At 39.1% G+C, this 13217-nt stretch overlaps 1 protein-coding gene across 1 annotated transcript in view; it reads left to right on the plus strand.

Annotated features, from left to right (window-relative positions):
- The window catches only part of NSMCE2 (NSE2 SUMO ligase component of SMC5/6 complex), a 135256-nt gene that overhangs the window by 11480 nt on the left and 110559 nt on the right, over window positions 1-13217 (plus strand). The window lies entirely within an intron of this gene.

Genomic DNA, 13217 nt, shown 5'->3' on the forward strand with positions numbered 1-13217 from the left:
GTGTGGTGTCCTCCCTTTACTAACTACTTTCTCTTCTCCAGATTGCTTGGCATCCACTTGGGTCATGATGCCTGTTAAATACTGGCCAGACAGTAGTTTGTAATGTAGGATCTTTTTTCCATGTGGATTTAACTCTGTGAGATTACCCACAGCACTTTGATTTCTCTCATGGCTCTCTTAAAATTATGTTAAACAGGAATCACTCTAAACATTGCTGACCCTTGTTGACATAGGAAGGAGTGTAGAGCATATAGACGTGGCGGTCGGCCTAGTTCTATTAGATTATTGGCAGCCTTTTAGTAGACACTTGGTTCATGAGTTTCTGTGGAACATCCACTGTTGTTACATGCAGTGGCTTTCTAAACACATTGCAGCAGCCTCGAAGATCGTTAAGCTTGTTCATCACTGAGAGCAGGGGACCTTTCCATGGAAGTTTCTCTGTCATTGACCTAAAACTTCTCCTACTTGGAATGGTGCATACTCTAGTATAAGGATGGACTCTGCAGCTATGTTTGAATATAAAATGGTTTGCTTAATGTGTTTCCTTTGTTCTTTTTTTCTAGTTTATTTTTCATTGAAAATTCAAATGCAGGAGTCCTGCAGTACCATAATATGACATGAATCTTAACATTGGCAAGTTCTTGTGCATGATATAACCAGGATGTGATTGTTTTGGGATCCAGAAATGAACCTGCCAACACCTGTGCTTCTAAAATTCTCATGCTCAGTTAGTTTCCATGGTGTTAGAGATCATTGTGCTTCACAATAATAGTCAAAACATAAGGTACTTGTCCTGAGAACAGGCTGCAGTATATAGTCTAGAATGACACTTTGCAATCTACTCGAGTGGGAGGTGGCATGAAGGTCTGCTGACTGAGGAAATGAGCAAAATGAAAGTGAAATGAGCTTTGACTTGCTATCCTGTTCTTGTCCAGGGAAGCTAAGCTGTGCCAAGATGTTTTCTTCCACATCCTACCTTCCTTCGCATGTGAACTGTGGTTCTGTTAGGTGGCTCTCCACCTCATAGTGGCTTCATGGTGGACAAAGCTGTGGCCTGTGTTGTAGGGACCCTACAGGAGCAATCAGACCTTGTTTTTTCTGTGCGAGCCCATATGTCTGCGAAGGTGCTCATGGAAAGCAAATAGCAAACAGTTTTATATGCAGTGAAGGAATAGCATTAGAATTGAGCATAAAGAATCTTACTTCTTTATGGGTACGAGGGAGCAATCTTACCTGGATTTGAAATTCCCAAGAGTGTACCTCAGTCTGTCAAAATTTACTTTATCTTTAGGTTAGAGTATATTCCAAGTAAGGGTTGCAGGATTTATTTTTTTTCTTGGTGGAGAATATAAGTGTAGAATGTCAAAGTGCATCCTGGAGATGGCTTTTCACTGGTGCTTGCTATACAAAAATGTTTTCTATCTATGAGAGAAGGTACTGTAGAAAACGAAGAGAGACCAGCGATCCATGAAGTTCAGTAACCCTTCTGTGTTAGCCTCTACCAGATGCTTCCTGTGAAGCTGCAAGAATTCCATCACCATACCAAGCTGTTCACAGAGGAAGTTGCTTTCTGACCCCAGGCATTCATCTGCCAGAAGCTCCTTGTTAACTGGTCTGCTTTGTTGCTACATCAATGTCTGTGGTACTAATTGGTGGCATGCACAAATTTATCGTAGGCACCAAAATTATGTCTGTCTTCTTGGGAAGGTTCTTTTCATGTTCTTTGAAGTAAACTTGTATTTTGGGGTATGTGAGATAAAATGTTTCAGATTCTCTTTCTAAAAAGTACTCATTTTGCTTTCCTTAAAATCTCGCTTAAGATTCATCCTTTTAGGAAGGATGTTCTTTTTTATCCTAACTTACGCTTGTCCTCTATTATGTTGTGCTTCCTGGATTGTTTTCTAATTATTTAACCTTTCAACTAACAGTGAGGAAGATATGTATGTTTTCTTGACGGAGGTAGGTAAATGGTGTCACACTTTAAGTATTTCTTCTTCAAGTAGTTCTATTTTTTGAAACAAAAAAAAAATAAACTGGTTGGGTTCCTGTGAAATGCTTTTCTGAAGACAAAAAAAAAAGAAGATAACGTTTTGTGCATTATGCTCTTCAGTCAATACCAAAATTTTGAGAAGAAAAGATTGGATTAATTTTTTGTCCTACCTTTGTGCTGCAGTAATTACAGTGTATAAATTACTTACAACATTTATAGCCAGCACTGATGAGCCCATTGCTGGAATACACTGGTTGGTTCTGAAGGCTGTTCTTCAAAGCAGCTGTCTGAAAACTGAGAATTTGGAAATGTGCCTTGTTTCAAAATCTGGAAAAATATGACTTGTAATGAAAGATTTGTGTTCTTTTATATTTGTTCAAAACCCACCCTGACCGTAGTATGTAATCTTACAAAGTGGGAAGGAACAAATACGTGGGGTTGTTACCATTTCCTAGCTGAGCTTTGGCTGTCAAAGAACACGGTGCAGCGAGGGGACAGTCACTGTATTGAGCAGAGCATGTTGTTCTGCTGGCTCTGTGTGGGTTTGGGTACTCCGTAAGCTGAGTGCCTCCAAGTATCTTCCTTCCTCAACTTTTGCAGTTCTCGGAGGAAAGAGAAACCCATGAGGTGGCAGCACAGGCTTTCCTGCAGCTTGTGCCATTGCTCCTTCACCTGCTGTGGTCAACTGTGGCACTACCTGAGCTCACTCCTAAGGTGGAGTTAGAGGCATTGCTGCCGTATCACCGTACTCTTGCATTTAGTAACCCTAAAATATAAATGATTAAGAACAGTGGAGAAAGAGAATTAGTATTATCAAATCATAGCTTTTTAAGGCTGTTTGGGACCAGCATGATCTACTGATTTGACTTTCTGCATAGTACAGATCATTGCATTTTGTACAATTATTCTTGCGTGAAGTTGGCATGTTGTGGTTGAACTAGAGAGTATTGTTCAGAGTCTTGATTTAAAGCTAGCTTGCTGAATAACTATCTTCAGTGCATTCTCATGGAAATGTACTGACAGCTTGCACCTAAACACAAGGTTGTACTCTGGACAGTCTCAGTTTTTGTCAGAACTCTTGAGAGTACTCAGAGGAAAACTGCACAATTTTTATTTCTCGGGTTTCAGTGGGTGGTATTCTCACAGTGTCCGATTTCAAATATATACACACAAATGTATGTGTGTATATTTATACTTTTTTCTTATGTTTTTTCCTGAGGAAGTGGGTAATTTTGTCCCCTAAAAGTTATTATGAGTTAGGGAGGTTTGCAGTCACCTGGTGGGTTACCTCACGTACCCATAGCCACTATAAATTTCTCGGTGTCCTAGACCTCATAAATTCTCAGCAGTCTTCAAAATAGATCATAAGTGAGATTTAAATGCTGTATAGACCTTTTTGCAGACCCTCTGCACACTAGTGATGTTAACCTTGAGAGAATGACTGAGCTTACAGCTGTAAGTTATAGGCTTGAAATTGCTGGGTGAGGTTCTTTGGCCTCTGCTATGCATGAGATCAGAATAGATGATCCTAATGGTCTGTTCCAGCTTCAAAATACTATGAAGTACTGCAGAGGTCTTGTGTGGGCTCTTTAGCGCAAAGATAAATCAACCTCTTTGAACAAAAGCCAGAGAGGAATATTTTATCCGAGTAATTTACTGTATGAAAATATTCTCTGTAGTATATTAATCTGTCATTTTCTTATCGTCATATTTCTGCCACAGAAATGTGGCAATAAGAAAATACCGCTAACTCCTGTTTAAATGTAGAGGCATACAGTATATATAGAAAGTAGTGTGGGCTTTGAAGAACCCACTCTGAAGGCTTTAATTTTTATCAATTTGAGTAGATCAGTATTTAGCTTTCAGTGATCTAATTGAGTGCCTGAATAACTTAGGGAGGGAGGAGGAACCCATAAAAGTAGAAAAAAATCTGAGGTTGGCAGCATTCAGAAAGGTTAAGAATATAAAGCAATTGTATTTCTTTTTTTGATTCTTTCCATTAGGGAAAGATTTATCTGGGTTAAAAGTAAGCATTGTGCTGACACGTTGAAAGAAGCCCTTATGTAGACATGATCATTCTGAAACCTTCATCCTGATCCTCTACCAATAGACGCAGGACAGTCATCTCTTTTTTCTTTTTCTTTTATCCTTTCTTTTCCTTTCTCTTCTTTATACTTCTCTTCAAGAATTCAAGAACTTGTGACTTTTTTTACCTTTCTTTTTTTTATACTCAGGTAACTTTTTTGTCAGTACATGTAGAATTAATTATGAGAGGTTTTTAATACTTTCAGATAAAGATCATCAAAAAACGAAAACTTTAAAATGTACTTTGACTCGAATCCAGGTTTTATGACATGTTTCCATTTACACCAATATTATATAGCATGCTGACACTTCACTGAAGAATGAAGATTATAATATGTAGTGACTAAATTCCAAGAATTTAAATGGGAATGTTTGCTTTATCAGTCAGAACTACATGTAAGACTTGTGTTTTCCTTATGATTGCTGACACTGAGACCTATGAAAAATGTCATCCTTTGGAGGATAGGCAGAGGTTGATTGTCCAAGCTGTAGATTTAGAATATTTTTTATTATAATTTTCATAGATTTTTTTGGCTTCTCTTCTCATTTTCTTTCCCATTTTCTCTCCAGAATAACAAGGAACTTATAATAGCATTATATGAAAGAGATAATAGAACAGATGCTCCAACTCTGATTTTGCTAGAGGCCTTTAGGCTAGGAACAGCTGTGCTTTCAAACTGGCATTGCCAGTGCGTGGCCTTGGGCAAGTCATTAAAGTTCACCAGGCATCAGTTTCCTTTCTATAAAAAGAGGTGTCAGGAGTGTTTTAAGAGGATGTACGAACATCTGAGTATCTCAAACTCCTCTGTACTCACTTCTGTTGTTGCTTGTGTCTTCTGTGCTTGTGGAAATTATGTTGCAAGAATCTAGAAATAATTTGGGTTGTCTATAATGGCAGAAGATGATTAGAAAAGGTAAGGAATAGGTACCCAAGAAAAATATGTGTGCAGTGGAAATAAAAGGCAGCAGAAAGCAACAGCCTAGCAAAGATGTCGTCTTTACCTTTTGTGAATTAACAAATAGATAGTATCACATATCCAAGAATCGTTACAGGTGATGTGAAATGGTTTGGACTACTGAAATATACACAGGACACTAAGGGAAGATTTGCACTTAGATGAAATTTGTCAGTGGATCCTTCAGCCATGTCTACAGGAGGATAGTCTGTTGTTTATTAGTAGGTCAATAAATAATATTATGTGAAGAGAGAAAATACTGATTCAAAAAATGTGCTAATAAAACGGCTATGGAAAGAAAATTTACCAGTGAAACCCACAGTTCAGCAAAAAGTCAACTGAAGTGACAGAGAATCCATTCTATCGCTGAATAAACAGTTCAACTCTGTTTGACAGAGAACCTTGTGTTTTCTTTCTTCATTAGCTTTGTTTCAGTTTTCAGGCACTGGATCTTATGTTTTTGTCTGATAATCAAAGAAGCCAGTATGTTCAGAAATCTTCAGGATGGTAACGGTAGATCATGAACAAGTCACCTTTAGCATCTCTTAAACTTCTCAAGTTGAGCTGCTTTAGTCAGTCTTGATGTAAGTCACACTTTCCAGGCGTTGAGTAATTTGTGTTGCTCTTTCTTTGAAATACTGAAAGAGTTTATTGAAGGAAAATGCAATTAGCAGGATTTGGTCTCATGCTTGTTGGTCTAGAAAGAGCCAAATTATATACTATATGCCATACAAAGATAGGGATGCATCTGCAAAATTGTCAGCATATGATCCGCCCCTTTAAAAAAATAAATTAGAACAATCTCTGTACCCCTCTTTAGATGTCGAACAAGGACCTGGCATTCATCATGAGTGATGTACAGCGCAACCTTCTGTGCAGGGCATACAGCAATAGGCAGGTAATCACTCACGTTGCTGCCCCAGCCACCCTTTCAGGTGTTGTCTGCCTTGGGTTAGTTCCCAAACTGTGCACTACATAACAGTTACTATTAATGGCTGGTGAGCTCATGCCTTTTTTGTTATTGTTGTTTCAGTTTGGGCTTTTTGTTGTTAATGGACCTTTATGCCAATAAAAGAAAATCAACAGCCATGAATCTGTTAGAGCTGCCATTATATAAAAGGATAGAAGCAAGTAGGAGGTGACCCCCAAAGATTGCGATCGCCAGGAAGATACAACTTGCTAGTAGAATAAAAAAGCAGGCTCAGGGGAAAGAAGAGCAGGAATGGAGGAAGTGGCTGAGGAAGAAGAGAAGGGGAGAGGAACAAGTGGTAAAGATACACGTGTAATGAAGGCGAAGGAGAGGTAAGAAATAAGAAAGGCACAGCAAAAGCATTAAGCAGGACAGCATGCTGATAGTACTGCAGATGACGAAAACTATTTAAATGCCTTCCTAATGATGTTTTCCATGTAAGCAACTTCTTAAGCTCTTAGCTTTTGCAAATGGGAAGAGGAGTCTGGCATATAAATGGAAGGAGGACTGGTTTATGTGGCTGAAAATGAGATGAGAGATGTGGTCTTTCTGATTAGTCTCACACTAGAGTTGTGCAGGATATATGTGTGTGAACCTCCTTACTTTCTGGACATTATCAACAAATGCTGTAGAGTGCTCTGAAATATTCATGTGCTGTAGCACTCAATAGAAGGTGACAATCTCAAACTGCTCCATAAATTACATATAATGAACTTTCTTATTAAAAAAGACTTAACAAAAGGAGCCAGCTGGCTCAAGGAGAAGGTGACAGATGAAAAGAACACAATTCAAAGACGTGTTCACACATTAGGGAAGTATTTTAACAGGCTTTCCCCAGACTGTAAGTGGGAATGGAATTATACATTGCACGTAAATGTCAAGTGACAATAATATCTTCTGAGCTAAATCAACCTTGCAAACTCTTTCCTATTTTTCTTAAGCAGATGAATAAAGTTTAACTTGTGATTTCCTTACTAATCATCTTAGTAAGCAGTGGGTGAGTAGACTTTTTACTGTATGGGTAGATTAATGTGACATTTTCCCAAGAGGTTTTTTTTTAAAAGTTTGTTACTGGTGGGTGTGGATCTAATTCACAGCTGTTTTTTGAGTGAATTAGGTATGCCATCACTCATTCAAATTCTATATTTCTTCAGTATGTTTAGATCAATCTTTTATCTATGCTTTGTTTGAGGTGTGTAGTCTGTCCTGATGTCTCAAGGTAATCAAGACTTCCACTGAACATACTTACTTTGGTGCACAGATTTGGCTCAGTCACTTTTATAGAAAATGAGATTTTAAATAGAAATGCAAAAGCGTATCAGTATAATGGGAGGAAATTCTCTTGACCAGTATGTTTCAGCTGCATAGATCTCAAGCTTAGTCATATGGTTCTGGATTTCATTTATTTTAGTAACATAACGTCTGATAGCCATGTGTTAGTTTACCAGTTCTGTTAAAGTACTGAACAGAGGGAGCCCTCTATGTCTTCCTATTTAGTTACAGAATATTTCCACTCTCAATTTCAATTTATATTCCTGTTCTTTTTCAAAATTGCTCCCTTAAGTGCCATGAGGCCCCCACAAAGCTACTTCTTTCCTACTATGGACAAAGATAACAGGGTTATCTAAAAAACATGCTGAGAGACCGTAATCCGTTCTGTACTGTAAGCCATCAAACAAATTCCTGTTTCCTCTCAAAATCATAAATATTTGTGCGTATGTGAGAGACCCAGGCAATACAGAATTGCATTGCCCTTTTTTGCACAGAGATGCGCGCTTTCTGCATGATAACAAAGTAGCAGCTCCTCATAGCAGGAGAAATTTTTGTATGAAGTTTGTGGGAAATTAAATTCCAGCAATGGAAAAATACAGCTCTGTCACTTACCAGTATACAATCAACAGAATGAACGCCACATACCAGCGATTCATGCTGAAAAGGGGAGATTTGCCAATTCCCAGAAGAGGTTTTATGCAAAGGAGGCCTGCTAGAGGCAGAATGAATTGCTGGTTGTCATTGTGCTTGCAGTTTGTGTCCAGTCTTTGCCTTTGCCTTGTCTGTGTAAGAGGATAAGGTTGTGGCTGTTTTTTTTTGTGTTGGGTTTGTTTGGGGTTTTTGGTCATATTGGGGAATTACAGTCTCTGAAAGTCCTAGTTTTAGTACTGCTGCATGGTTAGCACTTCACTTTATCATATCAATATGCAGTTCATGCTGAGTTGGATGTTTCGTGTGGAGAACATCACTAGACGTTTGCTTGCATGAGACATTGGTTTTCTAGACTCCTTCAGTCCAACCTTAGTTCCCTTTTCTCTGTTACCTCTCTTCAATAGAAACTAGAAAATATCCAAAGAGTATGGGAGTATCTACATTTTCAACAAATAATTAATTTTGGAGATGATACTCATATCTATTTCTACTAACCTTCCCGTTTCTGAAAATCTCACAGGTCAATGTTTCTTATTTAAAAAACCCAAACTTTCTATTGTTAGAGGTATATTACGAATCTGACTTATCTTTTGTTTATTCCTCTGTGTATGCGGACCAGCGTCAGCTCTGTTGTAAGACACAACACTGCTCTCTCCACAGCAATGTAGAACGTGGAGTTGCCTTCCAGCCAGATTTGTCTAAAAAGCTGACTATAAAACTGAATTGTTTTTCCATCCTGAGCTGCTTGCTGCTGCAGCTGCAGTACGGCTAGTCCTCCAGCTACTTAGCTGAAGTCCAGCCTTGCTTTGTCTGGGGCTACTGATTAACTTCTCTAGATTCTCAAGTCAGTAGTGCCAAGGGTTGTAGAAGCAGAAATACGAAAACTTAGAATGGGAGACTGTGTGGGTTCAGAGGAAAAAAAAAATGTTATGTTTGGAAATATCTAATCAAAATATTTGACATTTAAAAACCAGACGTATTTGGGCATTTTTCCTCCCCCAGCTGTTTCATTTTAGGTCAATAATGTTAAAATTTCAGTGCTGGAAGTGCATTCATTTGTGTCTGCATGAAACTGTCAGTTATGGAAGTTAGTTTGGATTCTGTGTTCTTTTTGTGTGGGAAATTAACTGCAACCACTGAACCGAGCTGAAATAAGCTGCTGCTAGATTGTCTCGAAGTGAAGGATTGTCTTGGTCTTACCTTCCTGTTTGATACGTGTTCTACTGCTTTAACTGGTACTAGAGCTCCTGCGCAGCGCAGTCTGGTGATTGGAGTTTGCTTGTGTTAGGGAGACCAGCACTCTTGGTTTTAGTAGGACCAGTTTGTTGAGCAGTTCATGCACGAGCAGTAGTACTGACACCTGTGAGTACGAAGGGAGTGTGCAACGAGGGACCAAGAGTGACAACTGCCTCCGTACTGAACCCGCGCTCTGTTGCTTTGCGAGGTGACTCTCCCATGCTTCCGTCCTGCGTCACGGCCCTCTTTTCTGGCCAGGCCAGTGATGATGCCCCATGTGACTCCTGGTTCTTGTGGTGCCACATGCAGCATGTTGAGTCTGTGCAATTAGATTTCAAATCTGATACATCTGCACCAGGCTCAGATATTATGGTAGCTTCAGCCCAGAACCAAGATAGTTGCATTTACTGAGACATTATATCTGATTAAATAAGCTCTGATGAGGGCTTGTTGGCTTGGTCTCTGAGCTAGGCTGCCTCTGATTCTGGACAGAGAAGTAATGTTTCTGAGAATTTTCAAGGTCTCGAGTGAAAAGGGTTAATTTTCCTATCTTTACTGATTTCTTTTTACTGAAATGTCTTTCCAACCCATTTCCTGTTTCCCCCAAATGGAGGAAATTCTAAGTAACTGCTGCATTTAGTTTAATGAAGGTTGCTTTGAATGAGTTTCTCTGAGATGAGAAATATAATAGGTTCATTAACACACGCAAAGTGTTTTTTTGTGAAAAAGCTAATGATACTGTTTACTGATGGCTAATAACAATCACGCCTTTTATTAGAGACAGACTTACACTTCACACTAAAATACTTATTTTCCTCCTTTCAATGCGATTTGAAATATGAGAAGAATTGGTTATTGGCAACAGAAAGCATTAACACTGTTGATTTGTAAACAAAAAAGGGGAGGATTATCGCTGTAGAATTCATAATGTGCAAGTAGAGACCTTGTGTAATACAAAAGAAATTGTGCTGCTTAAAAAAAAATTCTAACAAATTGGAAATCAACGTGTTGGTATAATAAAAAAATAATAATAATAAAAAAATAATAAAAAATGTTGCTGGTATTCCTCTCCAGTGGAAATCATAGACAAAGTAGCCTGTGAACCTCTTATGGAAATTGTAAATGCCCATTAAAAGTCTTGAAATAAAATACTTCTTTTGAAATAGCAGTTTTAGAAAGTGTTTGGAGGGATGAAAGAGTAGCAATTACAACACCTTAACAAATATTTCACTGTTCCTTGTGAGGGAAAATATTTCAAGAAAATTTTTGCCCAAATTCGTATGTTACCATATCCATTTCTGAGAGGAGAAAGTGAGTAGAAGGAGGACAGCAGTAGACTCTTTGTTTTTAAATATTCCCAGCCTTCCCATCTCTCGTTCTGAGGAAGGCAAGGTCAGCAGCAGCTCGGGGCTCTGAACCATGGTCTATTGTGTGGTGTAGACATGCCCATGCCTCCACAGGCAAGAAGCTTGTTAGTCATAGGAAAATCCTTTCCCATTAAAATTATTAGTGAATGTTGTTTTCAGCCTTAATTTCATCGCATGTTGAAATCCACTAAGAGAGGGATATATGTATATATAGTTAGTTTTTTATCTGTTTTATGAAAGGTTGGGCAGATTTCTGTGTGAAGATAACATATGCCTTGTACTTGCTTAGAAAATACAGGTGTGGCTCCTCTACCTTTTTCTTGGCAAACAAGAGGGCTTAGGAAGTTATTTTCCCCCCAACTCCACCCTGCTACAGTTTCTGACCCCCTCAGTTGTGCTGGTACAACTGTTTGTATATCATAGAATCATAGAATGGTTTGGGTTGGAAGGGACCTCAAAGATCATCTAGTTCCAACCCCCCTGCCATGGGCAGGGAAACCCTCCACTACACCAGGTTGCCCAAAGCCTCATCCAACCTGGCCTTGAACACTTCCAGGGATGGGACATCCACAACTCCTCTGAGCAACCTGTTCCAGTGCCTCACCACCCTCTGAGTGAAAAATTTCTTCCTTGTATCTAATCTAAATCTGCCCTCTTTCAGTTTAAATCCATTGCCCCTGATCCTATCACTACACGCCCTTGTAAAAAGTCCCTCTCCAGCTTTCCTGTAGTCCCCTTTAAGTACTGGAAAGCTGCTATAAGATCACCCCGGAGCCTTCTCTTCTCCAGGCTGAACAGCCCCAACTCTCTCAGCCTGTCTTCATAGGAGAGGTGCTCCAGCCCTCGGATCATCTTCGTGGCCCTTCTCTGGACCTGCTCCAGCAGCTCCATGTCCTTCTTGTGTTGGGCCCACTTCAGATTCAATTACTGGAATAGCGTGTGTTTGTTTTTTTTTTAGTTTGTTTCAATTTTGGAGGATGGAATGCTATTTTTAGCTTGGATTGTTTCATTCATCCAATTTATAGTATTACCCTGTGAAAAGTCGTATTATCCTAGCTGAGGGTCAGCAGAAGAGGAACAGCGAGGATGAGTGCCTGGGAAAATGAATTATGAAACTCCCTTTGTTGCAAAAGAAAAGGTACATGATCCTCAGCCTTGATGTTTTCTTGCTGCTTGTCTGTCAACGTAACTTGTGTTTCTGTTCTCCTTGGGCCTGTGGATGTAGCTAGTGTTGGGGAATGCTGATTTACTCATTTGTTGAACAGCACAGAGTAGTTCTGGATGAACATCACCATAATGCCAGGAAACTGATACAGAATTACGACAGAGGAGAGCTTGAGTTTCTTCTCCAAACTGTTGCATCTCATAAATGCTTTATCCTTGTTTCAGTGCTCCTGCTTGCTAGTTAAACTGTCTTTGTTAACTTTAAATTGGTCTTTCTGCAAAATTAAGTAGGTGTTAATTGGTAAAATAAAGATTAACCTCAGTATGACCTTGGAATTTAGTAAGGACAAAAGAGGTATTGGTCAGGTGCTGGTCTTTTTTTTCAGAAGAGAGAGAAGTAGCCTGGGAATTATATGGGCCTTACTATTTAGTCAAGCAAGCCTTATTTGGGGAAGTGTGTACGTGCTACCTGTCTCCGGGCTGTATGTGTGGCACCAAACACAGACATTATGGGAGCAAAAAATACGTAGATATGATATAAAGACTCTTTTCTCTTTCTGTTCCGTAGCAAACTCTGTTTACCTATATGAGAGATTAGCCGATGTCTTTTTATTATTTATGTGCCTCAGCCTGAATTAAACCATCTCTATTTGTGTTGAATAATATTTTACTTTGGATTTTATACAGCAAAGCACGTCAGCACATGTTGGAGTGTTTTGCTAAATCAAACTTTCTGTGAGAACGCTGTTTATTTCGTTAGGTATTACCACAGTGTCAATAGGTGTTCAGAAGTATTGCCCTTCTTTACCTTGCAGTCTGTTTGGATACTGTGGCAGAAATATCTGGTAAGATAGAGCTTTCTCTGAAGACTAAACTGGGATCATTATGACTTTTAGCCTTCCTCTGGTAGTCTTGAACTAAAAAAAATACTGTAAGGAAGTTGCTTTCAAAAGCACTGTTGGCCTAGTTCTGCTGGCAATGGAGTTCAAGGGAGTTTCATGTTGAGCAAAAGTTTCATGAATACTTTATTATAGAAAAATAGTAATTTTTTTTCAAAAGTGGTTAGTAATAGTGAGTGCCTCAGCTTCTCTGTGCCCACTCTGAGATGACTCCGTTTTCAGAATGTGTGCAACACCCACTCTCTGGAAATGCTGGCCCCTTGAGATGTGTCAAACTGGGCATTTAGCAACTGAGATGTTTCAAAGTCGGCATTCAGACCCTGCATGGTCTATTTCTGTTGAAATTCTGACTCTCTGTACAATGTAATGTAGTTGGCCTTCATTTCCATGGGATTGGCAGCAGCTGCCTGGGTCACCGAGTCTTGTCTCTTTCCATTTCAGACTGTCATAGCCTACAGGGAAATGCCTTGTAACACAAGATGAGGGGTTTTTTTTGTCAGGAGTAGTCTGTGATCTAACAGACACTCTTGGCTCATCTACTTTAAAAAAAAAAAAAATAAGCAGGAAGAAATGGATAATTGAAGATTTTATTTCAGTTACTTGCTAAATAAAACAAATGTTTAAATC

The sequence above is a fragment of the Tauraco erythrolophus genome, chromosome 3, assembly GCF_009769465.1.
Source record: "Tauraco erythrolophus isolate bTauEry1 chromosome 3, bTauEry1.pri, whole genome shotgun sequence".
Taxonomy (NCBI): domain Eukaryota; kingdom Metazoa; phylum Chordata; class Aves; order Musophagiformes; family Musophagidae; genus Tauraco; species Tauraco erythrolophus.